General features: G+C 36.5%; 1 long non-coding RNA gene across 11 annotated transcripts in view; it reads left to right on the top strand.

Moving 5' to 3' along the window:
• LOC109144527 overlaps positions 1-27698 on the top strand; it is a 271701-nt gene that overhangs the window by 39698 nt on the left and 204305 nt on the right. For 8 of the 11 annotated variants that reach the window (XR_005604588.1, XR_005604587.1, XR_005604594.1 and 5 more), the window contains 2 exons: positions 4457-4675; positions 19411-19545. This is a non-coding gene — a long non-coding RNA (uncharacterized LOC109144527). The remainder of the gene's footprint in view (positions 1-4456; positions 4676-19410; positions 19546-27698) is intronic. The other 3 variants (XR_005604574.1, XR_005604584.1, XR_005604591.1) reach the window with 2 other exon arrangements.

The raw sequence follows: 27698 nt of genomic DNA, 5'->3' as shown, positions 1-27698 counted from the left end.
GACCAAGAATTTTTGCAAAGGATCTGAGTGTAAGGGAATAATCAGTTTTATGCCGCTAAGCAGCTCCTCTAGCATACTGACATCCCAGCCCCTCTAACCGGTGTATTTAGCTGTCATATTCAAACATGGAGTTTTTTATCTCCAGTCAGGGCTTTGCAGAGGGAGTTGAACTGCAGTAGAGCCATACTGACACCAGGAGGTTATCAGCATTACTGGTCGAAGATGGGTGAATGCAGAAGTGTTAAAACGTCTCAGAAAGGCTTTTTTAAAGTTCAGTCAGTAAAAAAAAAAGGACAAAAAGGCCCCCTGGAATGTCCACTTTCACTGCGGATTTTTTTTTTCTGATGTTTTATTTTCAGGATAGGTATACTCTTGTTCTTGGGGATTTCAGGCTTTTCAGCTAACCCTGCACAACATATAATCGTGAGAATGAGGACTTTCCTTTGATAGTCACAATAAAGTCCAAAGGTATTGATAGGAAAATCTCTGCAGGAATAAATATGAGGATCCATTCAAACAAAGGAAAGGTGCATGTCTGAAATTCCAAATAATAAAATATTACAGAGAGGTGATTCTCCTCACTTCCAGTGCTTTTTTTTCTCCCATTTGTTAAGGCGTGTTGCAACTGTCTAACTTCTAGCACATCTGTTGAGCCATTGTTTCATCTCTCCCTCTTGCAAAAGCAGGAGAGATCAGTTGAAACAATTATGAAATTTGAGTTCTGCACCACTACAATCCCTGTTTTGGAAAAGAAGATGGCAGAGCACATGCCTCTGGGGTGCACACTATCCGAAGTCAGTCCTGTAGAAAATACATGGCATTTGTAGAGGTAACTAGATAACTCTTCAGACCCCTCAAAGACTGAAGCAGCAACCGGCAATCAAGAAAACAAGAACAGAAAATTAAGTGTAGACATTTATGAGATGGATAGAAACCCTTTGGAATTTAGGGAAAAGTTTATACTTCGTCTTAAATTTAGACTTGAACACAACCAAAATATAAGGAAATCATTCTGGATTTCTTTGTTTAGAACCGTAAATGTGAAGCTATGATATCTTCTTTAACATCAAGTCCATCTAACTGTGTCATGATCAGTGATAATCTAGGCAGTGATTCTTAGTGCTTAAGCAGCAGGAAAGATGAAAATACAAATTTCAGGTCATGAAGTTGTATCTCAGCTACCCAGACTTCACAAGATAAATCAAAAAATATATCTTAGTATTACAGATGTTCTTTGTGGGTAGAGGCTACGAGACTTAGTGATATGGTCAAATATTGGTGTGATGCACCGAATCTGAGTTTCAGCTGATTAATGTGTGATACAGGGCTTAGAGTTTTTTTTTCTCAATAATGACTTGGTTGTGTCTTTGAATACTGTTTTGTAAAAACACAATACCTTTTCAGATGTTTCTCACTGCAAAGCATTGTTAGGCAGTATGACCCCATTCTTTTGGATGGGTAAGTTGAAATGGCTCTGTCACCTGAAGTTAAATTAGGGAATGCAAGTGAATGTCAAATAGCCTTGTTGGTTTTTGTAGGGAATAAATAGGAACTATTAGTACTTGTCAAAGACATGAGGGATAGAGAAGGGGCAGACAATACATGAACTCTGATTTCAGTGAAATGTGGTACATTTTTGGAGGGGTTACCTGTGTTGAAGTTCAAACTCTGTGCAATTATGTGGCCCTAATTCTAGCACAGCATTATTTCGGAGCATTTTTGCTTCATTAGCAATTCAACCTAGGGATTTAATCCCAAGTGTTAGCCTGAACCTTTCCACTGCAGTGCCACTAGGTGGGGAGGTCGGCTAACAGTTTGGAAAAATCTGTGCGTTTCCCTATGTGGGGATGTTACAGGATCCATGTCCAGGGGCCGATGAGCGGGGAACAGATCCCACTGACATGGGGCTGGTTGTCCCTAAAGTTTAAGTCCACTCTGAGTGGGAACCCAGTGTGAGTCTGCTGCTTGAGTGGGCTTAAGCTGTGCAAAGTTACTTGAGCTTCAAGTTAATTCTGCCTTTTTTCCCAATGAGTTGTGAGACTTTAAACTCCTTGCATGAATTTAACCATGAATTAGATTGTAGTAGAAAAATGAAAAGGAGACTTTAAGTAAGATTACTTTTCTCTTCCGGTGAAATCTGACATATTTAAAATTGCTACTGTATGATTCCTCTCCATGTTTTCTCTCATTAAAAAAATTACAAATAAACAAGTAGAAGAGTGGGATAATTCCACACACAAAACTAAATGCTAGCTGCGTTATCTAAACTGCCTGAACTTTTTAATTTTTAGAGACAACCAAACCTTTGATTATTCTCCTCATCCTCAATCCCTCCATCCATCCTTACTTTTTTATTCATCAAAAAGACATTTAGACAACATATTTCAAGTTTCCCAAGTACTTAAAGAAAGATTTATTTTCATTTTAAATCATAACTATAATGAGTATCCAAACTACACTTAGAACAAAATTTGAAAAAACATAACACTGCTAAATAGGAAAAAAATGTGAAAAATCATGTTTGGTGTTCAAGGGAGCTAGAATGTCATAAATGTTGGATAATAGGAGAAATATTTATATGACTGGGTGAAGAGTGGCACAAAACATAAAATGAAGATTTTTTTTTTTCTGCCTAAAAGATTAATCTTCTAAAACATGAGAACCTTGCAAGGAAAGCAACAATATAGCAAAGTACCTGTATTTTGAGAATACATTGTTTTTAAGTATTTCCTTCTAAGTTATAGTTTGTTGTACTTATTTGTCAAACTCACAGGACAAAATCCTAATTGTAAACTTTAATTCCTCTCCTGTCTTACTTAATTCATGCCATTATATATACGTGTAGTACCTTTTCCCATCTCAAGTGAAAAAGCTACAACTTGTTTATGAAACTAAACTGCAGTTCTCTGCCAGAAAAGAGCAGAGTGGCATCTAATGTACAAAGTGTTGTGAGAACTGGAGGAAGAGGTGTGTGAATTTTTGTTTGTTTTTTTGTTTACTTGCTCAACCTGTGTTTTATAGATCTTAAAAGTGAATCAAAAAGAAAAAAAATTGTTGGACTTTTGAGTTTTTAATTGGCCAAAAATTCATCATCCACAAACAGGGATTTATATATTAAAATACAGTAATTTTCAAATTCATTAAATAATATACTCTCTGACTAGATATAAAACTGACTGAAAAGAACCAACAAATATCAGAGAAAGAAGCAAGACGAAATTCAAAACATGTAAACTATTGGGAGAGAAAGGGAAAGCATGAGCTGGGAAAAGCACTATGTCCTATGGTCTGGCTGACAAGGCGGTGATTGGTCAAAAGTTGGACTTTTTGCTGTTGGAGGTCTTTTCCAACCTAAATGATTCTGTGATTCTGTGATCTCTAGTAAGAAGAAAATGAACAATGGTCAAGCTCATATTGCATAAATACATGGTGTTGAATTTTTTTTAAAAAAATTATCTTTTTAATTTTTGAAGTTGTTTTCTATGAAAAACACAGAGGCAGAAATACATTTCACTGCTGCTGGTAGCTTAAAGAAGAAATGCAGCAAAGCATTTCTGGTCCTGCTGCTGTGGGAGACAGGAATGCTGTTAAACTTTGTTATATGGAAAGCTGTCTAGCCCTGGCTGAAATTCAACCAAAGTGATTTTTATATTTGAGATAAGCTGTGGATAAAAATCAGGCAAAATACCACAGCCTTTCCATGTGTCAGACATCTCCTCTCAAAACCAGCCTTCCCATCTAACGCTGCTTCCCAAATTTATCTCGGCATAAGTAAGTGACACAGTCTTAAATTTGAGTGACTCTTGTGTGTTATGGTGTAAGGACACTCATTTATCTAAGACATGACCAGTTATTTGCATTGGAGTCTGTACATTTTATAAGTGTAAAGACATTTTTCTTGAGTGCTGAATTTCATCGTGTATAACTCTCAGGAAAATTTCAAATTGTAGATGGCAGGTTGGAAATGGAATTCTTGACTTGCATTTCTGTGCTGAAAACAAATGAGCAAACAAAATACTCCTCACAGTTCCGAACCCATGTTGATAAATTATTCTTAAAACTGGAAAATTTAGTGAGTGCTACTGTAAGTTTTCAGGTTTTGGAAGGGAGGGGTAAAATGGTTACATCCATTGTATTTCTTAAGTCTATTTTTTTTGTCTTACATGACTTAAACACTGTATTATATAGATTTCTTAAGTCCAAATGAAAGAAACATCCTTTTGCCTGTCTCCCTTTGAATCAACTGAGCTATATATGCAGGATTTAAATCTCCAGCATTTCTATAGTATCATACTGGAGATCATATCCTTGCTCCCATGAACCTTTGCAGCCACTGGGTGGAGAACTTGTCTAACAAAATATCTCATTATGACAGAGTGAAAATCAATCCAACTGTACTTTGCTGGCTGGGCAAATTTGTCTAATACAGGTCATATATTAGGCTCTTCTTTTTCAGTGGTCAACGTGGTTCAATTTCCAGCTAGGACATAATTTGCACAATAACCTGAAGTTGAAATTAATACTCAGAAACAAGCTGTACTGGGCTTAAGAAAAATCCATTAAGCTGTCTGCATTAGAGGAAGAAGCTGACCAATGGAGTTGAAGCACATTTGTTATACTGTAAGAAGAAAGTTTCAGACAAATATCACAGGAACCAAGATGACACTCCAATAAGGTAACTTTAGGTTTAATCTCAACTGCAAATAAGAATATTATTATGGTGATTTATTTGTAGTACTATCTTGTCTAACGGAATCAAATGAGATCAGAGCCCCACTGTGCTAAACACTCTGCTCTTGCCTCCAGAAAAAAAAAATGTACCTTCCCAGGGAAGTTTGTTTCTTAAGTAGATAAAAGTAAGAATTATTTGGACGGCCAAAGAACAAAGCAGAGTGAGAGAGTGGTCCAAAATAATAGAACTGGTAAGTGACAAAGCTGAGGACAGGATCCAAGTCTCTGAGCTTTGGTGTTGTCTTCTTTATAGAATCATATAACGGTTTGGATTGGAAGTGACCCTAAACGTCATCTAGTTCCCACCCACCTGCTGTGAGCAGGGTCAAGTTTCACTGGACCAGGTTGCTCAAAGCCCCATCCTTCCTGGCCTGGAATGGTTCCAGGGATGGGGCATTCACAACTTCTCTGAACAACCTGTTCCAGTGCCTCACCACCCTCTTAGTGAAGAATTTCATATTATTATCAAATCTAAGCTACTCTCTTTCAGTTTGAAGCCATTCTCCCTTGTCCTGTCTGGCCTTGTATTCTTGTTGCTCACAGGCTCCATGACACTGTGACTTCACCCTGTCATTTTGTTAAATGAAATCTCAAAATACAGCATGTGGTATTTTCATATCTGATACAATACAGAGATTTCATAAAACAGGGAGAGCTGTGGGGTACTAGTAGACCCTGTTAAGAACCAGATAACCTGAAAATGATTACTTTTTAATATGGGTGATATGAAGCTCTCTGGATGTTAGTTAAAATTATCTCCTTTATATTTCTATCACAAAAATCTTTGTCACAAAAAGTACCATATGGTTGAATAGACTAATTTTTTAATACAGGATATTATATATTTATATACTTTGATTCAGAAAGATGGAAATTATTCTGGGATAGATTGCACCAGCTTTACTCCTGTTTAACAGTAACTTCTGTTGCAAATCATCTCCATGGTAAACAAAGGCAAAGTACCATAGAAAGAATTATGGACCTGGTAATAGTAAAAGCAAAAAACATTGAATGGAGTTTGAACAGTAGCAAATTTCATTATTTAATATAGAAAACTTTAAATGGGTTCATGTGGGTGCCTAAGCAATATGTCTTGACCCCCTTGTATATGTGTATGCTCCAAAAGCAGCATTACCCAATTAACCATTTACTTGCTACCTGTCTTGCTGGACAAAGTTCCTCTTCCTAATGATTATTCAAACAACGAATTTGTGTAAGCAGCAAATAGACTGAATATTCAAACTATTTTGTGTCTGAATAAACCAACAAAAAAATCCTAATTGGTTCAGATCAAATAAAAGCGTCTCTGTTTTTCCTCATTCAAACCAGAAACTAAATTATTTCATGTTTTGCTAACCAGGATATTTGTATTAGGATAACCAAAGAGAAAAACATAGTTACAGATATGATGTATTGCTGGTGGAAATAATGTTGCCCTTTTACCTAATAGTCCAAGGAGATTAAAATAATTTTCCTAGAAGCTTGAAACCCAAATTCTTCTTTTTTCTGAGAGAAGTATCCTGTGTGTCGTGCTGTATTCACCCATTTAATATGGCATTCTCTCATATGAAAGGTGTTAAAGTTCCCTAATAAGTACTTAAATATTCTTTGATCCTAGTATAAAATATATGTATTTAAAATCCAGTGGCCAGAATACTGACCTGAGCCTCAGGAAAGCTGTTCTCCATTCACCGGCCTGTGAATTAGTATAATTTAGGAAAACTCCTGATAGGGCATTTAGAGCTCTGTCTTCCACCAAATGGATTTAAATTTGGAGTTTCCCCAAGAAACTGGGGTTTGCTGAAAACTGCCAGTAGATGAGGGCCGTCTTGGAGAAGCAAGGCAGAAATAAATCTCTTCCCACTGTCATCCTGAAATATTCCCTAAGAGTTCAGGTTATGCAACTATACAGAGGTTCTGTCTGCTAAAAAGGCAGAAAGAGTGGTCATAAACTTTCATTACAGAAAAAAAGAGAATAGGTCTGGATTCAGCCATAGCTGTGTGGCTGAGACTCATGAGTTTAAGCAGTCTACCTCATCCTTTTAACCCCACTAACAGAGCAAAAGTTGATTTTCCCATGTTTTCCTTGCTGATCTTAAGTTAGCATATCCTGCCCTTCATGCACAAGGACCTTTATTTTAAGTTTCCTGACTTAAACTAACAAGGAGTAAGAGGAGGGAAGATGCAGGGAGAGCTTTCACTTATGGTCCCCTGAAATAAATTTTGGAGGAATGTACCTTTTTCTGTGGAAAACTATGAGGAAAACATCAAGCTTAGTGTTCAAAGCAGGGCAGTAAGAAGGCTGCCCATATTTGCAAGTACTCACACCTGACTTAGGTGCTGAACCAAAGTTAATGACAAGGGGCCTGTGGCCCCTTAGAAATCTATATATTGTTATTAGCTCCATGGTGGAATGAGATTTTTTTCAGATTGCGTATTGGACTGTGCAGAAGAAAGAAATGTAATCGACTCCTGGCTTTCTGTGCATGTTCAAACACATTCCCCCTTTCCCTCCCCGACGTATAGTTGTCACAGTGTAAACATTCTGCTAAATATTTCCTCCACCTGCTTCAAACAATTAAGGAATCATCTCTTAACAGGAAAAATAAATGTACCAAATGTCACAATGCCTCAGGGGGATCGAAAATGATAAAACAAATGTTGTAACATTCTATTTTGATCCAAAGGTAAACAAAAGAAATGATGTGTGTACGTGTGTATACACATAGATTTACTCTATTGGTCATGTAATCCATCACTGAGGCTGTTGGTTAAGGGATAAATTACAGTTCCAACATATTTTCCAAACATTTAAACCTTTCTCATAAAATTATTTTGAACTGAAAAATATCTCCTGCTCATTCTCAAGCCAGGTCTCGGAAGTGAATTTTCTTGGAAGGTTTCATAAAAAAATATGTTCAGTGGTTTTATTTTCACATAATAACTTTGAAATACATTAGTTGACATTTTCCAGATGCACTTTTGTGCTCAGGAACTCAAAAGAAGCCCTTATTCAGAAGATGGAATAGGTGGCAAAAAAAAGAGGAGAAATTTTTACCTTTAACCCTTCTCATTGTTATATGATAAAAATAATTTTGTTCTAATAGAAACACTCCAATTTTTTTGAAGCATAAATCTGCTAGTTCTTATTGTCTCCTTTTGATAGGGCTAAATTCTGCAAGAAAGTGTAGATCAGCTCTTTCTAGTAAAGAATATGTTTTTTCCCCCAGGAAATTAGGTCTAGACTAACTAGGCCTTTCACTGGTGCAGGGCATAGGAAGTGGTTCAAAGAGGAAAGAAATGCTTCACTGTTTTCCCTTCAGAGCTTCCAGGAAGTGATCTTTTGAATTAGAGATGAAACAGGAGATTCACGGAGAACTCAAGCTCTGGATCGTGTGTGCGGCTGTCTAAGGAATTCAGATTGCTATTTAGAGATTTAGAAATCTCCTGGAGGCCAAAAAAAATGAGGGCTAGCTCTCAGCATTCCTCAGAACCTTGTGCACAAAGGATATTTGTTACTATTCTTTGTCATAATCAACCTGCTCATTTACTAGACACATATAATTCTTTGTGATATTACACTCTTAGCTGTTTAGAGGGGAACCTGTGTATGTTCTTACTGCTTCCTTGGTGCCTGCTTTTGTGTCCAGGCTTCACACTATCAGCTAACCCTGGAATAGAAAGAAATAATCTGTAACAATCTCTGTGTGGACGTCTCAAGATAATCTCAGCATGAAATAACTGACAAATCATTTGACTTGGAAGCTTCAGATGATTTCTAGATCCATTGTGATTTTGTCAGGCAGCTTAGGATACACTTGAAATAGCTTTGCAAGGGTTAATGCAAGCACTTGAAGCATCTTTTGGAGTATTGACCTGCACCAACCTCCATAATGCTGTGGCTACACTACTGCTCGTGGTCCTAATGTGATAGAAAAAGCTAGCTCAGGGAATTCTACGCTCCAGTGCAGTCTGCGCCCTAGACATGTACTGCCCGCTTCTAAAATAAGTGTAAGAGGAATAGCAGGGATTTTGTGAGGATAAATATATGGGTGATTGCAAGATCTACAGTTATGCTGAGCCATAAGCCTTCCTAGACAGAATAGAAGGAGATGCAGTCCTGCAGAGTGGGAGTGTCCAATATCGTTGATGCAGTGGCCTTCCTTTTTGGTGCTGCCCCTGGATAATAGCATTAAGCTGCTGACATTTGAATCAATAACTAGTTATCCCTTTCCAGAAAGGAGATAATTCGATAATGGAAATGACAATGAAAGCAAAGGTGGACTCATCCGGCAAAACTGAAGCATTCTTTTCAGTGGCCTTAGCAGAGTTCGCAAACCTCTTTCCTCAGTCTTCAGTTTCTGCTCCTGTTCTCAAAAGACAGTTAGCCTTTTCCTGGGTGCTCTGCTTAAACACTGACAGGACTTTTTAGATGTCAGACTTGATTATCTTATCTGCTCAAAGTATTTTATCAATCTGTCTTATTTTCATGAAGAAGGTAAATAAATTAAAACTTGATAATAGGTAGGCTTCTCTACCAAAGAACTTGTCCCCAGTGCCACATGCTGGACTCTGACACTTAACTATTTTGAATCTGTATGCTTAAGAATGAGATCAAAAAAGGGAAAAATAACCACTGGATTTAAAAGTGTCTAGTCAAAAGTTCATGCACCCCCAGCATTGTCTAGTAATCTCACATTGAAATCAATGAAAGTCTCCCTCTGGCTTCATGTAACTTGTACAGCATCCATATGAATCACATAGTCACTCCTGTGTTTACAGTTTGAGTTAAACATAGGGCCAGGAAGGGACTGTTGACACTGGAAAAAAAAGTGCAAATATTGGTGCAACTGAAGACCTATATCTATTAAAGCCAATTAGAAAGGGGAGCAGAACAATGTTGTGAAAGATTTCATTGTGAACTTATCAATGGTATCATGTTGCAGCAACAGTTAAAGTAATTTTTCTGGGATTGTTGGCACAGCATCAGATTTTTAATACAGAGTGCTAAAGAGGATGGAAAAACTTAAGTGTCTTGATATTTTAGGATGCATTACTACATGCACTTCAGGCCCTTCCTCACAGGTTTGGCTCATTTTTCTGAAGCTTTAAATAGCGAAAAAATGGCTTTCCTATGTTGCCCTGATATTCTATTATATTCTGTTCTTTCTTTCTGGCATGTATGATATAGTGTAATGACATCACATCCATTAAATCCGCCTCTTGATACTTGTTTAAGGTTAACTGAGGCACAGGGATTCTATTGCATGTGTTTGATGCTATTTAAACTGCAGAGCTCTAATTCATAATGCCTTTAAAACAATGAAAGAATAACCAGTAAATGGGTCACTGAAGTTGATACAGGGCTTCTGCACTAACAATACTCTATATTTTATATATGATCAAAACACTTTTCATTTCCTGAACTCTTCATATTGCCAGGGAATACAATCCATACTTAGTTTTCTTTTTTATAAGGGCTGATGATTTGATAATAAGTAAATTAAATTTAATATTAATAAATACCCGTGTTAACTACCTGAGAAGTGACACCTACAGTACTTCTCATCATGAATTTTCTCTTAAGCAGGTGATGAACTGGAATAAACATTCCTTATATATATGTATATATATATGTACATATATGTACACACACAGAATCATAATCAAGAAAAAAAACAATATGAGAAGACTGATTTAGTGTAACACTGTCATAAAATTAACTGCTTTTTTTCCATATCTCTATTTATGGACTAGCCAAACTTGAAAATTGCAACATTGTCCCTGTAACAGGTCCACAAAGAACAAACCAGCTCTTGAATAACATATTCTTAAATATGTTATTACACTTACTAAATCTAATTTGAAAATGTCAGATGGAGGTCATATAATTTATGAGCTTCAGACAGGTAAATGTACTGTGTAAACACTGAGATTGAGATGGTTCCTTTCCAAGCTGTTGTCTTGGAATCTTTTGTACTCGCGTACACATTACTCCCCCAGCCCCAAGCTGGATATGCTCCAGATAAGATTCCTTTTCCTCTTGCGTGCAAGGAAAAAAGGGATAATAACTTTTGACATCTGGAGATGCTGTGTAGTGTTGCCTTTTTGTTTTGTTTCACTTTGGGGGTAGGAGCAGGGTGAGAAAATGAGGTATTTATTTGTGAAATTTTGTTTGTTTAAATTTTTCTTCTTCTTTTTTCCCCCAGAAACTGGCAAGAAAGTAGATTTCTACCAAAATTTTACATGATAACTCTTCATTTCAACTGACTTTTCAATAAAATTGCAGAATCATTCATTTAAAATTCTTGTCTTACTGAAAAGTAGTCCTAAAAATAATTATTTAATAAAGATCCTTTAATGTCCAGCCTTTTTCTCTTCATGCTTTAACCCTGATTTTATTTTTCTTTTTTTTCTCTCCATTTATTGGCTAAATAAAAATAATAGCCTGCACAGTGGGAGTGGAATTAAAATTAAAGATATTATCTATTTTAAAAGAATTTAAAATCCTCCAAAATCATAGGAAAACATAATTTAATGAAAAATATACAAGTTATTGTTGTGGGTTTTTGTTCCCAGACAGCTTTTTTCTTCAGAAATGGGCATGAATCATGGTAAGGTTTTTAATAGTAGTAATCAGAAGGCTTTGCAACTGAAACCAGTCAAATTATGGCTTCTAAATGTAGACTTTTTTTTGTTAAATGTTTAGTATAGCCATTCGGGGAAACATAATGTTGTTTGCTGCTAACTAGCACAGATTGAAAGTATTTTTCAGTCTCGATGTTGAGTTGTCTAAGAACCTCTGTTTATATTGCATCCTATTTATGCAAGAAAATGAACTTCATTTTGAAGCTAGTATCTTTGAAATAGAGGATAATTTGCACTGCATGGATTCTGTCTGCAATATCAGCTAAGTTTGCAGAGAAAACTAGGGGTAAAAACAGCAATGTTCAAACAATTTCACACAACTATATCTTTATTATATACTGGTAGAATTCTATGGATTAGTGGTGTGACAATTTACTCAAATGTTATACCAGTGTAAGTCCAAATAACTCTTAGTGGAATTATACCTATTAAATCTCTAAATCAAGTGACCAACATGTTTTTTCAGAAATGCCATTTGTGACTGCTTGCTGCTTTTTAATTTCTGCTAAAAATTATAAAACAAGAATCACATTCAAGAAGCTGGTCCTAAAATGCTCTTACAAAAACCTCTCCCTGGTGAACTTCCAGAGAGATTGAACTCCTCTCAGTCCTAGTGAATGAGATTTGCTTTGTGATTTTTGAAACAAACCCTAGTTTGAAGACAAGCTTAGGAAGACATTAACTGATCTAATGTGACATTGTATGTGTTTGAACAATGCTTTTCTCAAGGAGCACAAAATCTACCAGCCTGGGAATGACTATGTACTATATAAAGGCAGACTTCCATGCTTCAGAGTACAATGTGCAGGTATAAACATCAGGTTCACATCTGCCCATCTATAATGACAATGTCATGGAAGTTTGCTGAATGATTTAAAGGTAGAATTTCCGAATGGAAGAGTGGAATCTAAGAAAAGTTCTTGCACTTCAGGGGTGCATGGCTATATAATGAATTATTTTCCTTATTTTACAGAAAGGTTTTACTGTTTTTGCAGAAGATTCTTGCCCATAACACTACAGTATTGCACAATGGAGACTGCTCTTTCTTTCATTTTTCACAGATTTGCAATGGATTTAAGTACAGCAGTATATTAAATAGAGATGGGTTACAAGCTTAGGCAATACCCAGAAAGTTTAACTATTATTAGCATTCTCCTTGGCACAGCTTTCAAATAGACCATCTAAAACTTTCCCAGTATTAGATGACAACTTGACAATTGTCAAGAATGGTTTGGAAGATAGTTGGACTGAAGACGGGCCTAGGAAATAGTTTGTACAACACATGTGGGAGAGAAAAGAGTTAAGCTGTATTATCTTATTAACGAGTAGGTTCTGTACCTTAAGTAATTTGTTGAGCTTATGAATGAATGAAGTTTTAAACCTGTCCTCTAAATCTTTGAAAAATATCCTATCTGTGGGCCATTCTTTCTTTTGCTTGAGATTGCTCCATACATGAGGTTTTCTCTTTTTTCATAGTTCTAAATCTACAGTCATTTACTTCTGAAATTAAGTCTTTGAATAACCATATTTTAGTCAATGCATATTTGCCTGAACAGCATTAAACAGGATTCAATGAATAGACTGTGAAGTCTTTGGGACACAGTTTTTTTCTTATTTTTATGCTTTCACTTTATTGGGTTGATTTTCTAACAATTTCAGCTCATCCCCGAGAATACAGGTGCTCTCTAAGCCTGAAAATACATTCCTCACTATTCACCCTTGCTCTTGAGTATTTCCGATGCAACCAGATTGAAATGTGCTTCTGATATTCTGAGTGTCCTGGCTTCCTAACATTTTTTAAAAGGGTCATTCACTTTACTGAGAGTTTGCAACTGAATGAAAAATTCACTGTATTTGATTTTTGCATTCTCACACGCTAAAAGGAGAATGAAGTACAAAATTATCTTCTTAGAACTTAAAAATTACCATGTCAAGATTGAATTACAGACATGATGAAGAGATGCATCTTATCCAAATGCAACATATATGTGCTAGTTAATATTAGTATGCCAACAAGAAGCCAGGAAGATTTTCAGAAATCCTCAGCATCTAAATCTTGATGATTTTCAAGACAGGGTTATCTCCTGTCTAGTGATATAATGACAAAACATTTTTAAGAGTCGACAGCTCCCCCCGCAATGGGGGCGGGTGGATGAACACATTTGGAAATCTAGTTCACTACTGTACTGGAAGAAAAATGGGAGATCAGACATTTTCAAATGCAGGTGTATTTGTTAGAACCCTGGAATAACACAAACCTGTTTCATTTGTGTATATTTCAAACATCTGTGTTGCAGAAAGATTGTGGTGCTCTCAAAAGGCCAAGTATTACATCCAAAACTACAGGTGAAAAACCATGATTGCATTAGCTATCATCAGTGGTCTCATTTGTCACCAATTATTACTTAACTTCATAAATCTTTGAGGATTTTGCAAGTAAAGCTCATGCAGCTTTGAAACCGGTTTTTTGTTGGGGTTTTTTTGTTGGTTGTTTTTTTTTAATCTGATTATTCACAGCTTGCTAATTTGTAATTGGACTTTTACAACTCAAAAACCTCCAGATTTTGGAAAAACTAATTTATCTTTTCTTGGTTTAATTGTGGTATTCACACTCAAAACTGTGGAGTGAGATTGCTTCTAGTGGGTTGTATGCAGTGTTCTGGAACTAATAAAATATATTATTGATTGCTTAATGAAAAGCACTGTGTTCATACAAATTTACTGTGGCTGAGGGTGGATACAACAGCTACTTCTTATTCTGTTTGGAGGATCACCTGCCATTTTACTTGGGTGTATTTCTGCATATCAAGTGTGCTTTCAAATTAAGTTATGGTTGCCTACAGGGCACTATGTTGGGTGGCTCCATTAAGGTGCCCTTATACTTTTCCTTCCATGCAGTGCTACCCGTTGCTTTTAATTTAGGTTAAGATCATCAAAATTAATTATGATAGAGTGTATTAAAAGTTGAAATAGCAAATCAAGGAGTTTTATTAAGTGCCCTTTAGATTCCCTTATGTGTTTAGTGGTTTTAGCTTTTTATTTGCTCATCACAGTCTGATTCATCATGATTACTATGAAAAAGATCAGTAAAGCAGAACAAAAATGTCTGACTATGGTGGTAGTAACTACAGGTTTCATTTCCTAGCTGGTTTGATATCCCTACCAGCCAAAATAAATGTATAACTGTTCTAGTAGTGCTGGTGACTACTTGTAGTTGCCCTTTCCCTGTCGAGATGTTTGGTCTGTGCACTTGGCAGCAAAGCACTGGCTGTATTTCAGGCATAAGAAAATGCTACTGGTCCCCCTCCATCATCCTAATGGCAAAAATTCCAGTGTCAGTGGTGAACACCAACAACTATCAGTGCACTGTGATGAATCTTGTGGTGGAGAATGATCTCCCCCATTATCTGCGAGACATGACACACCGTGCCTGCTGCACTGAGTGCTCAGGGCAGGATCTATTGTGATTTTTTTGATGCACAGTTGCTGGGGACAGGCAAACACCTATCCAGTGGATCCGTGGGGTGGTCTTGTTTCTGTACAGTGTTGGTTGCTGTCCCCAGGTGTAGACCTTGTGAGGTTCCCCTAGGCACAAGCTCCTGCTGGAATCCTAACCTACTTGGTACCCAGCTGAATCATTAATTCTACCATTCTAGTTCACACTTTATACATCTTTAGCTTCCTATGAAAGCAGAGGAAATTTCGTCACACAAATGCTTGAGGTTGCTCAGTCCTCTGCATCTGCTGCATCTCTATCTGTGTCTTACTACCTGACAGCACAAGCTGGAAGGACTCAGGGTGGGATGCATCTGCAATTGGAGAATAAGGTCTGGCATTCATTAGTGGTATTGTGTGTACAAAGCTCCACGCATAAGAGATTGTAATACCCATGGTGAATTCCAGACCTAGTGACATAATTAACAATATGATCTCAGGCAGATAAACCATCTACGAAACTCAGCCTGGAAAAGATCCTTCATGTGGTTCAGCAAACCATCATGTATTCATTTTTCTTATGTTGTAAAGTCATAGATTTTTAAGTGAAAAGACATTGTAGCCATCTATAATCACCTTCAGCCTTAACATATCTATCTCCATTACATTAGCCCAGGTAATACATTCAATACATGTACTATACCCACTGATATGTAGATGAACATACTCTTACTAACCATAGTCTGCTTTCAGAGGATTAATAGTTTAATGACCAACAGAATAGCCCAATACCTGTACTTCAACCGTTCCACTGAAATAAAGCACATAACAATCTCTGCTAAACATGACAGTACTCAAACACATGTCCTGAATGGACTCAGGTCAAATCAGCTCCTCATTTCTAGACGTACCTACTGTCAATGTACCAGGTTATCTACGAATTGTACTCCTCAGGGGAAATCACCACTGCATATAAGATCCCATATGCACTAGCTTCAAAACCATTAATTCCCTCTCAACTCATAGCACAACTTGCATCTTTGTATCTCTGGGTCACATATCAAGGCCAACATGCTACAAATCAAAGAATGTCATCCATTAATTTATTAAATCAACCATAATTCTTTTGAGGTAAAAGAGGATGACAAAAAGAGTTTCACATGAATGATACAATTCTGGGTATTTGTAATATCCTTTTTTCCAAAATTTAATTCTCAGTGTTTCAAATCCTCCCTTTTCTCTAGCTAAATTTTATTTGGATTCACTTTTGATCATGTTATACCTTTTCCTGTCAGATGAAACTCTTACTGATTATCAGAAATATTATTTTACATATAATGAGCAAGTTATCTCCAGGGCATTTGTCAAATTAACCAAATAGGCTGTGTTTTGTCTGTCTTTCACACAGTGAGGTATATTTTGAAGACTGCATCATTACATCTTTCCAGAACTCCTTCCAATTCCTTGAGATCCTTTTAGAACTACAGATGTTAATTCTGGACACTGAATTCCAGTAATGGTGCCATTAATGGTGCCATTAATGCTGCCTTACCACCTTTATCATGTTCCTGTGCTTGCAAATCAATTAAGGATCATGTTAGCTCACTGAAGGAAATCAGGTTCAACTGCTCATCCACCGTTATAGTCATTTGTTGTCAATCTGGAGACGGAATCATTGCTCTCTACAGTAGCTTTTCTCATCATACAAATAGTCCTTGTTTCTAGATAGAAGTCCTTGCACTTGGCTGCAATAAAACCTATCTTTAGATCTGAACTGACCTCTGCAAGTGATCCGAGTCACTCTGTACAACTGACCTGTTCTCTCTATTATTTACCATTCCACCAATAGGTCACATCCAGTTCTCTGATTAATTGAAAGTAAAAGGAAATAGATTTTTTTTTTGGTATAAATTAGTTTAATGCATGAGGCCGTGACCCAAAGCCCATTAGACTCACTAAAAGAATTTCTATTGAATTTGGGTAGCTTTAGGTTCTGAGTCAGTTGTAATTTTGCTGTTTTAGAAATTGTTCTGATTCCAGGATAGAGTAGAATATATTACAGGCCTTCCTGACAGCTATAGAATTGATTTTTCTTAGCTTGGTATTTTTAAATTTTTTGGGGGTTTTGTTTTTGTTTGGTTGGTGTTTTTGTTTTTTTTTTTTTAATTACTTTATTTTATTTTATTTTATTTTGCCAGCAAATAACAGCTGAACAATCCAGGCAGGATGGGACTAAAAGCTGGTTTCAGAGACCACACTAGACTTAAAAATTATTTTCAGTAGCTTAAGAAGCTAATAGTCTATGCATCAGTTTCTAGAATTATCCATATGCATGGTCTTAATATGTTCCATATTTTCTTAAAATGTAAATCTGTTTGTTCAATTATTTTTCCTCAGCTAGTGTTGCCTGATTTGATTATCTTGAGTCAAAATTCAGGCAGGTTGTCAATTTTGTGGGAAACTACAAAATTTCAGATTTTCATTCAAATATGGGATGTGCTTTTTAAAACACTGAATAATATTCTTTCATATTTTATAATCTTAAAATATTGAATACTGCAAGTTGTCCTTGTTTCAAGCATTTCTATAAATATAATCAATAATCCATAATAGATGGAAAATCTTTTGATAAAGAAAAGAATAAAAATTTTCGTTCAACTTGTTTCCTGAACCTCAGTTTGTGATAGGAAGCGGAAGGCATTTTATTTGAATCTGTCTTGCCTATATGAGTTGCAAACTAATATTTTTTAATGACTGTTTCTTAGTGTTTTTATAGGTAACATCTAGTGTAGTAAGTTCCTGATGTCAGTTTAGATTAAAGCACCAAGAAAATAACTAATAATAATTCTTCAATCAAAAGTAAGCTGTTACAGAAACATGAAGGGGTTACTTTCAGGTGAACATTCTCCAGCATTGGCTTGAAGCCATCTTCAGCAGTCAACTACAGAAAGATTTATTGGTCAAATGACTTTCATATGTACAACACAAATTAAAATCCCAGTCATGGGAATTTGTTTAACAGTAAAACCCCAGTCCATGTAAACATCTATATTGTTGTGGAGGAAACCTTGTATCTGTGTGAACTTAAGAACTGTAGCAACCTGCCCCAGGCCACAAGATATCCCCCCGTTTTTTTCCTAAAATCATAAGTAGGGTGTTCAAAAAGCCTTTAGTATGTTCTTTTACTGATATTAAACACAGTACCTACAATTTTCTCCCTCCCTGGGGCTAGACACAGAAATTTTCTTGCTAGTTGTTGCCTATGTGCTTTGGCACATTTAGGCTGTATCCTTCAATATCAAAGTAGTTGAGTAAGCTAATTATACTGATCCTAAAAGATTCAGTGCCTGTAGGCTTTCTTCAGTGCATTGTGTATTTATATCAGAAATGAAGCTTGTCTTGTCTGCTTGCTGTGCTGTGCATGGGTTCTTAACCTCCTGCTAAGATCCCAGCTATTGATTTGGGTTGGCTCTCTCTATAGGTGCCTGGCATGGTGCCTTATTCTCACAAAGCAGTAAATACCTACTTCTGAAAATTGGGACTTTTGCTGGTACTTTTAGATGGCCACCAGAAGGACAGCTTTACTGGTTGACTGAGAGTGCTGCCTTAATATAGAGACCTAAAATCTGGAAATTGCTGATGACATGGAGTAACTTGAGCAATGGCAGTAGATGTTCTGCTCTTTGCTGAAAACTGGGTGAAAAGCACCGACATGCAGTTGATAGCTTGCTGGCAGTGGATTTTACTGAAACTTCCTATGTTCTTTTCCTCGAATGGTTTTAAAATTTTTCCAGAAAGGTTTACATATCAAGAGATAACTAAGTTTTGCACAGGGTCTTCTATAATAAATTCAGTATGTACGTATCACTGTGTAAGCTCTTTTTCTATTGCACTGATAACTTGCAGCCAGCAGTTAAACTTTTTTTTTACATTCCCCAAGTCAGCTATGGAGATACAAATGGAGAGAGGAGGGGAGAGAGAATGACTTTGGGTTGTTTTTTTTTTTTTTCTGTGTTTTTTTGATAATGTTTATATGTAAGAAAGGGGTAGTCACAACTCTAGTGACAACATGGGGTACTGTTCAAAAGCTTCCCTGGGCAGTTTCAACAGGTGAAGTGTCATGGCAGAAATAGCCAGCAAGGCAATAAAACTGAGGAAGGAAAACCAGGCAGATTGTCAGAAATGTGTTCCTGGCTGAGTGACAGAGACCCACTCCAACAAGCATACAAACATGTGCATAACTACTTGTGTGAACAGCGTTGCTGAAATTAAGGGAAGGAAAGATCTAAAAAGGAAGGATATTACCACAAGCATTTTTTTTCAGGCTTTCAGCCTTCAGTGTATGGAATAGTTTGGCTTTTACTGCTCAGCTTTACAAAACACTTCAAAAAGTATTGATGTAGCAGAGGGAGGAATATGAGTAATCGAGCAATATAGACTCTTACAGCTCACATTTGTATGACTCATAATATTCAGGCTATGAAAAGTAGGACAAGCTTTAATGCAAGGAATAATGCAAAAATTTGTGTCAGTTTATTTTTTACATCAATAACTTTAAATGACAAAAGATTTCCCTGTTCTCTTCTATATTTTAAGAAGAAAAAGTAATTCACAGCCCCACCTTCACTGCTCTGCTTAGCGAAGACCAAGGACAAACGTCAGGAAAACCTGGAGTGTTTTGCTGCAGGTAGGGAGTAGCCACTAGGAGGGGCTGACTGCCTTGAAGAGAAGGTAGGGATTGATTTACTAAGAATTCCAATTAAAAACGCTAATAAAATAAGTTCAGTACTAAAAGTAGTGCTAAGCTAAGATAAAGTTGAAGTATTTATATATTATTTACAATGATTACATAATAACTTGTGAGATAAATGCTCTGTTTTATACTAATGTACTTCGAGGCGGCAAAAATATTCACAGGCCCGATTTCAAAACAAAACTCAGAACACTGCTCTCTCCTATAAGATAAGATTTGATTCATGTCAGTTCTTAGAAATAAATGTCTTGTATTTTATGCACCATTGTAGGACACAGATAAAATAGCTGATTGAATAATGAAAAAGAAAAGGTCTCTGTTCTGCCTGTGGTTCAAAGTCAGTGTATATAAAGCCAGGTGGCCTTGTTCATAAGCATGGCTCTTGGACAAAACAGCATCTGTTTTTCCATAACAGCCTTTTTTTCTGCATTATAATCTCTTTGTATATTTAATACCATAAATAAAACACTGGCATAGAAGAGAACTATAAATAAAACACTGGCATCGAGGGGATATGACAAAAGTGATCTCTCAACTTGTTTCTTAATATCAGTGCCATAGTTAAAAGAAAAGTCTGTTCAGTGCCATACTGGAAGGGATGAGGAAACAACTGCTTCATTCCCTCCAGCCCCCAGACTGGCAAGCAAAAATAGTAATGCTGGGAAAGTTACAAATGGGTTTGTTCAGAGTTATTCCTTTTGATTGAGGCTTCCTTTTTCTCCACCTTCACATAGAACTTACTGCTCATGAAAGATGCCAGAGAGATGATGCTGACCTCCTATTAAGAGATATTTTGGAAAAGGTTGCATATTCCAACCAGAGATCAAGCACCATGACAAACATATGGGGTATTGGTCTTCTACCCTAATTTACAAGACAGTGAGCGAAAACTTGTGTTTGGTCTTTAACTATGATCACTGATATTTTGTCTGACAAAGGACAATTCAGGGAAAATGCGTCTTGGACATAATGTTTTTTCTTGTTTAAAAAATGAAGGAGAAAATTTCATTTAGAAAGGTAAATATTAAATATAAACTTTCTTTAATTTAATGAGAGTCTTGAAATCAAAAATATTGCAGCTGCCAAACCATAGCCCAATACATTTGGTGAAACAAGGTTTAGTTTAGAGATCTGGGAAAGTAAGAAAGAAAGAAGAGAATCCTCGGTTCTCTAAAGGTAAATTTCAGTGAGAATGGCAATGATCAGTATGAAAAATGGGCTAAGAATATTCTTATTTGGGTGGAGGATGGTAATGATCAGGGTGAAAAGGGACAACATGAGCTGACCATCTGTATTGGACAAAAAGATATATTTTTTTTCCATATTCAAAAGTACACTGCTGTGAGTAGGAATCTTTTTCACACTGATGTAATTAGTATCAGCACAAGAAACCTGTCTCCTGTTTCTCTATAAGCAAGGGAAAAAACCCAACAGTAATGACAATGTAAGAGAATGGTTTCAAAGCAGCCTTTGCTCTGTGAGGAGGCAAATTGAATACTGTTTTTAAACAGGAAAGATCTCTGCTTCTACTGAGTTCATACAGAAGGTGGTCCTCTGCCTGTCACAGGTTGCCCTGTGACTTCAGTGCTGCCTTCATGGTAGGGTGAGGAAGGCTGGAAACTACTGATTTTCACAGAGGCAAGTTCTTGATTTGCAGGGAAGAAACAACTCCTGCTATCAGAAAATTCAGTGTATCAATGTAACAAGGGTCTAGACTCCACAAAATGGCCAGTATCTGCATTCAGAACTTTGTGGGAGCTACTTTGAGTCAGTCTGTTACTTTTGAGGAGAGAAACAACACCCAAAACCCATATGGGAACTGGCAGCTCCTGCTTCATTGTCAGCTCAGCTTTGGGGCTGCCTCTCACAAAAACATCTTTCTGTGCCCAGACCTTGCCAAACTCAGATGGGGTCAATCTAGGGCAATATTCTTCCACACTGAAAATTTAGATACAGGGTCTCACAGTACCTATTAAATTAGGATGTTAGAGGAGCTGATATGTGGGATATAGCTGCCACCACTTTGCTGGACCTTCTAAATGTGAAGGTCATTACTCAGGACCTTCTCACTCATACTAAGGTTCAGGATCCACATAGTGTAGCTGCCTCTTGCAGATACATTTCTTTTGCTGCAAGAGATTCCTAATCCTAGTGAGCTAGAAATGCAACAGGAGGTGGCAGCTATGCAGAACTGCTTGTGAGTGGCAAAGGGTCTTAAAACCCTTCATAATACTAATTAGGTCCTAATTAGTTTACTCAGATATTCCAAATTCCTTCACCACTGGTGATATTGGGAAGCTCAAAGAAAAAGAATGATGATACAGCATGCTATCCTATATCAGCTATTTCACCTACATACTCCAGCTGTCTGAAAGAGTTCTTTATACAGACCCTCAAATAGAAAATCAAAGACAGAAGTCAAGTGTCCAGGCTAAACATTTTGAGAGGAGAAAAGAAGATTGTTCAGTCCTACATAGTGGGACCATATATTCATGTTAAGTTTATTAAACAAAGAGACACATTATGAGCAAAAGTGATGGCTGTTTTACTAGCAAAATAACTCTTTCATTGTGACATCTGAGAGGATGTGTCATTGGTATAAATTGATGCCTGAGAATATACCTACCACTGGGCCCACTAGCTTCCCACCTACTCTGTCATCTGGTCTGGTGCAGAGATAGAGATTTAAGATACTTAAACATAGGTTTAAAGTGCCATTTTATCTCTCTCGTATGTTAGACCTTGAGTTGTATCTGCCATTATTGTGGGGAAGTATCAAAAGTCCTAGATTGTCTAAAATGCTATTTAGCCTCTGTGGAGTCTCCCCTATTAGAAACCCAGTAAAGTGCTTTCTTGGACCAAGTGGTTATTTGTTGGCAAGTGAATATCAATGATTTCAGCTGTGATGGCTGAATAGTTGCCATCTCTGGTTGCCACCACAGGCAATCTGGTATATCCGAAAATAGCTTGGACACCTGAATTACCCATGGCCAAAGTCACTTGGCTTATAGATCATTAGCAGCTTGTGTTAAGCAGCAAGGCTTTGCAAGAAGCTGCTGGGAGATGGGTGTGCATTGTTCTTCACTGGTATGCAACCTTAGTAGCTGCCTTCAGGACTTCTATCTGTACCTGGATGGTGTCCTGTTAAAAAGATTTTTTCTCAACTCATTGTGACAATTTTCCTTGCACAGAGACCACCTGTTTAATATTGTTTTGAATGAACTGTAATTGGAACTTGACAGAATATTAGAGTATAAAAAGTCTCCATCAAAAAGAGAAAGTTGTTCTTTTGGCCTAAGTTTGCTGGGCTTCTTAATATGGATCCGCTTGCTCTTGACAGCAAAGATCCTTCACACTAACACAAAAACCTGAATAAAATCAGAGATTAGTAGCTGTAACAGAAACATGACAACTCTTCATTCCTCCTTGAGTGAGATTTAGTGTTTAAAATGCAGTTGACCTAATTTTGCTTGGAAAATCTCTTATTCTTTTTATCTACGTTTTCATGAAAAAGTTTTTTTCAAAATAAGTCTTTCCCATCCTGGTATAGGAACTTTTCTTTCATCTTCCCATTCCTTTCTGTGAGGGTGCCATGTAACTTGACAAGCTCATTCTGCTAAACCCTTTCACTTTTATTCCACTATGGAAAATAACGTGGCTGGGATAAAATCGGGGAATAAACTGTGCTAAATTCCGGTGCCAAGTCAAAGTGCATGGTTTTCATTCAAACATCAAATGCATAGTTTCCACTGCGATAAAACCTTCATTTTGCATCTGTTCATACCTGTATAGACAAAAAATGTTAATTGTAGATATCCACAATTTAAAACATTTTTGAATTATGAACTTTTATTTAAAATAATACTTCAAAAAATTTTAATCTTGCTTGTGTGAAAGTTTCATATTACGGTTAATGAGTCCAAGTTCTTTGTGGCCTTACATAAGACTCTACTGATTTCAGTGGAGGCTGAAGTACTGCCCCATAAGTACTAGCAATACGAATCCTAAACACTGTTTAGCTTCTTAACTTTAGAATTTTAAAATCTCTTTGAATAAATTCACCAGGCAAGCACATAAAGCTGATGATTTGATAGACTGGGAGGTGCCAACCTTCTCTGAAAATGATCTCTGGTGTTGCAGCCACTATTATACATGAGAAGAGATCTTTTAAGAAGCTGGGTAAACTTGATGCATCCAAAATCTTTAAACACCTGTTCCATTAATGACATGGAATTTGTCCTGTGTACACTTGCAGCAGATTCCATCTGACAGTTCATCTGAGAAAACTGGGCCTAAAAAGGAGGGCAGAGGTCCTCAGCTAATGAGCAAGTGGAGGTTCTGATCTATTAGGTTAGGTAGAAACTACCCTGTCTTTGAGTCTTAAAATATGACTGGGGCTTTGGCCTTGTTTTAAAACATTTATGAATCGCTGCCTTAATCCTGCAGGACTATTCAACTGAAATCAGTGGAACTATTCACAGGAGTAAAGATGTACTATTGGGCCACAGCAGTGCGTTCCCCATGACATCATTAAGTCATTCTCCACCTCTCAGCCTTTCTTCCTCAGCATGCTGGCTCATCATTCAGGGAGGGTGTGTTAGTCTTGCTTAGCCCTCGTTTAATTTGAAAGAAATGTGCTAAGTGAAGATTGATTCTTTATAGCAGGAATTCTTGACTAATAGAAAAGCCACTTTTTTTTTCCTAACAAAAACTTCTTTTCTAGGTAAAATCATAGCACAACATGCTTCACATGCTTAGGTGAATCTTTTTTGCCAGGAATGTCAATATTATAAAGTTTATGAATTCCATTTCTCTAAAATATAAATGAAAATGACTGTGAAGATTATTATTATTATGGGAAAGCAGGTACATTCAGAAAAAAAACCTCAGTAAAGTATATTTTGCAGACTTCAATAACCATGTAAAAAACCCCAAAAAACAGTGAATTAAAACTGCAGAAAAGTTTGAATGTGTGAAATAGCTACTAACAGAATTGGGGCGCTGTGTTGCAGTGATGTCATCCTGGAGCTGCACTGTTCCTCTATTTTGTTCTCTGTGTTTTGACTCATTTCAAAATGTGTGTTGACCCCGAGAAAACCTTGCTAAAATCTCACAGGCACTTATCTCCACTTAATCTCTCAGCAGCACAGCCACCAAAACAGTAGGTATTTATGTTTTGCATTTATGTGACTGCCAGAATTTTGTGCTAACAGTTTTTAGAATGAGACTTGGTGATTTATCATCTGGTACTCAGTGAGGTGGTTGAGGTATGGTATACTTGGGATATCATTACACTTTAAAGTTATCAGTATTTCAGAGGGAGGAATGTAAAGAGGCAAATGGACTGAGGCTGTAAGTGTTATCACTGACAGAGTGGTGGCAGGCCCACAGTAACGAAAGGCTCCAAAAGTACAAGCTGAACTGAAGACACAATGTGGTTAAAAAGGCCTTTACAGACATCTCTTTCCTGAGTCAGGACAGGAGGACTGATGTGAAGGATAGTGTTTGGTAGGTCACATGCAACTCCTTTCCCATTGCTAAACATGCTTGGACCTCCACTGGTTACACTGTTACACTGAGCCCCTCCGTTAGGGAAGAACATGAGATATTACAGATATTACAGGTAGCAGATATTCCCATATGAAATGACAGTATTATGTTCTGTAATTATTTTAAAGACCAGATGTAAACAAATGCAGCATTTTTTTTCTCCCTTGTGGATTCTCATGGATTTTTGTGTTGTATATATAGCCCTGCACAAAAAGTAACCATTCAGCTGCATTATCTTCCATTACCAGCATTGTTTTTCAAGACACTCTTGTTTGGGTGAGCATTCTTTGCCTTTAATCTAAGACTTAGTTGGTGCAAGAAATATCTGGCTGGAAGAATGATGCCGACAGTTTCCTAACAGGAGTACAGTTTCCATCTCCAGAAAGCATTTTATCTGTACAGTTCATGTTAATATAATAGGTAAACCACAAACAGTATACCATGTTTTGTCAGTGTAATCATCTAATTAGGGTGTTTGCTACATAAAAAATGTTACAGGTCCAAACTGGAAGTTTTAACTGTTGTCCTAGCTCCTAGCTTAACAGAATTATTTACTGCTGGTCTGCTTTTTATGATTAATATATACCATGTTGATTTGGTGTGTTAAAGGTAAGCAACATGGCACTAGCTCCTGGTTCCCTTGGATGGCACATGATAAAGACTAGCCCACCTTACAAATGTGTACTCAGGGAAAATAAAAATAGCCAATGTACTGACAAAATATTTTATTTTCTATTGCACGGCTTGAATTCTTTCCCGTTTAATGTGTGACAAAACAAATCCTATTTTGTGGCTTCTAAGTCCAAGAAGTGCAAATTCTGTTTTCACTTAGTTTATTAAACAGCTCTGGTTTTACAGAGTAAGAGAGTATTATTTCAGATTGTGCTATTTTAGCTGACTCTATAAAAAGAACTATGCATTTTTTATCTTGTCATCTTTACCAAAGTGTAGAATTTTTGTTCAATCCTAGATCATATGGACCCTCTTTTCTGAACCTGCTGACTGACATCAACGGCAGCCTTGCTAAGGCAAAGTAAATGTCATGAAATATTTTGTTCTACCACAGACACTGGCAAATAATTGGCATCTGTTTTCTGTTGTCTAGCTGCCATTCTGTTTTCTAAAACAGAAACTTCCATTTCTCATCTAATTCCTTGATGAATTCAGTCTCTTACGGGACTGAAAAAATTGCAAGAAAAAAAAAATGAAATATTTTGTTAGAGGAAAACTAAATAGTTTCATAGTGATTTCCATGTAATTAATTATCCAAACTGGTTGGAATTTCTTAAAATAAACCAAATAAAAACTCGAGAATGTTTATCTTGACAAATGGAAAATTCTTCAGCTGAGTAATATAATTATTTCTGTGTTTGTCTGGATATTTTTGATAGATTCTATTGTAATTCAGTCACTTTTGTCATCAGGTTTACTGTTTTACCAAAATACAGCATAATTTCTGTGTACACAGTAGGAGATTTTTCAATTGTATCCAACTATTGGCTAACAGGATATAAAATACTTATCAAAATACCTATTCAACTCCTTATTACTAAAGCTTTAAAGCAGATAAAACAGCACTCTGACTTCAGGAATTCTTTTGGCTAAGCATATGACATTAACACTCATTAATATGCTTTCAAATATGTTGGCAGAGTGGTAATAAAATTAACACCTTCTAATTTTTATATGGAAACTAAGCCAAAGTGCATTTGATCTTATGACTACTTAGCAGTGTGCATGATACTTAAAATATCAACATAAATGCTGAATAAAAATATTATCTCTTTATTAAGTGAAGACATGGTTGCATCTTATGTACTAAACTGATATTGTTCAGCTGCATAAGAAAAATGTGTGATGAAAGACTAACAGTCAGCAGGATAAGAGAAAAGATCAGCTTTTTTTTTTTACACCTAAGTGTTTCCACTGTTTATCTTAAAACACCAAATAACACACAGAAAGTTAATTTCAGTTTTTATATTTACTGTTTGCCACATAGGTAAAGTCTCAATAGTCATTGAATTTTATGGGCAATATTTACCTAGAATAATGCAAAAATCAGATACATTTTCTGCATTATTTTGAAACAGACCATCATACTTACATTAACAGTGGAATCTCTTCACAGCACACTTTTCAGTAAAATTCAAATTCTTGAATTTGTAAGCTACACTTTTTCCAAAATAATTGATAAATTTAATCACTGCTATGAAATGAAGATACAGTTTTAGGTGCAACTCTTTGTTTATTTATAAGCAATATAAATTAAATATATAGATATTTTGAAGATAAAAATATGTATATATACATGGATATTTGCTTCCAGTGTCCTGAATCTGGAAGCTTGTTTATATGGCATAAGCTAAAATTTTTTGTGGAATCATTGTCCTTTCATGTATAGTATATGTGAGACATTTCTCTCTCGGTCCTATCCCATGGCTTGTGTGAATTACTGGGGTTTTTTACTGTCTAGTGCCTAGCAGATTTAGAACCCAAATCTCTGCAGATCTTTATCAGATACTTTACCACATAATTGTGGTCTAGGGCAGTGACATGTGCCAAATAAATTTTTGGCGAAATA

This window comes from Corvus cornix, chromosome 2, assembly GCF_000738735.6.
Source record: "Corvus cornix cornix isolate S_Up_H32 chromosome 2, ASM73873v5, whole genome shotgun sequence".
Classification (NCBI taxonomy): domain Eukaryota; kingdom Metazoa; phylum Chordata; class Aves; order Passeriformes; family Corvidae; genus Corvus; species Corvus cornix.
Note: the sequence above shows the minus strand (reverse complement) of the source record. Positions and strands in the feature narration are given on the sequence as shown.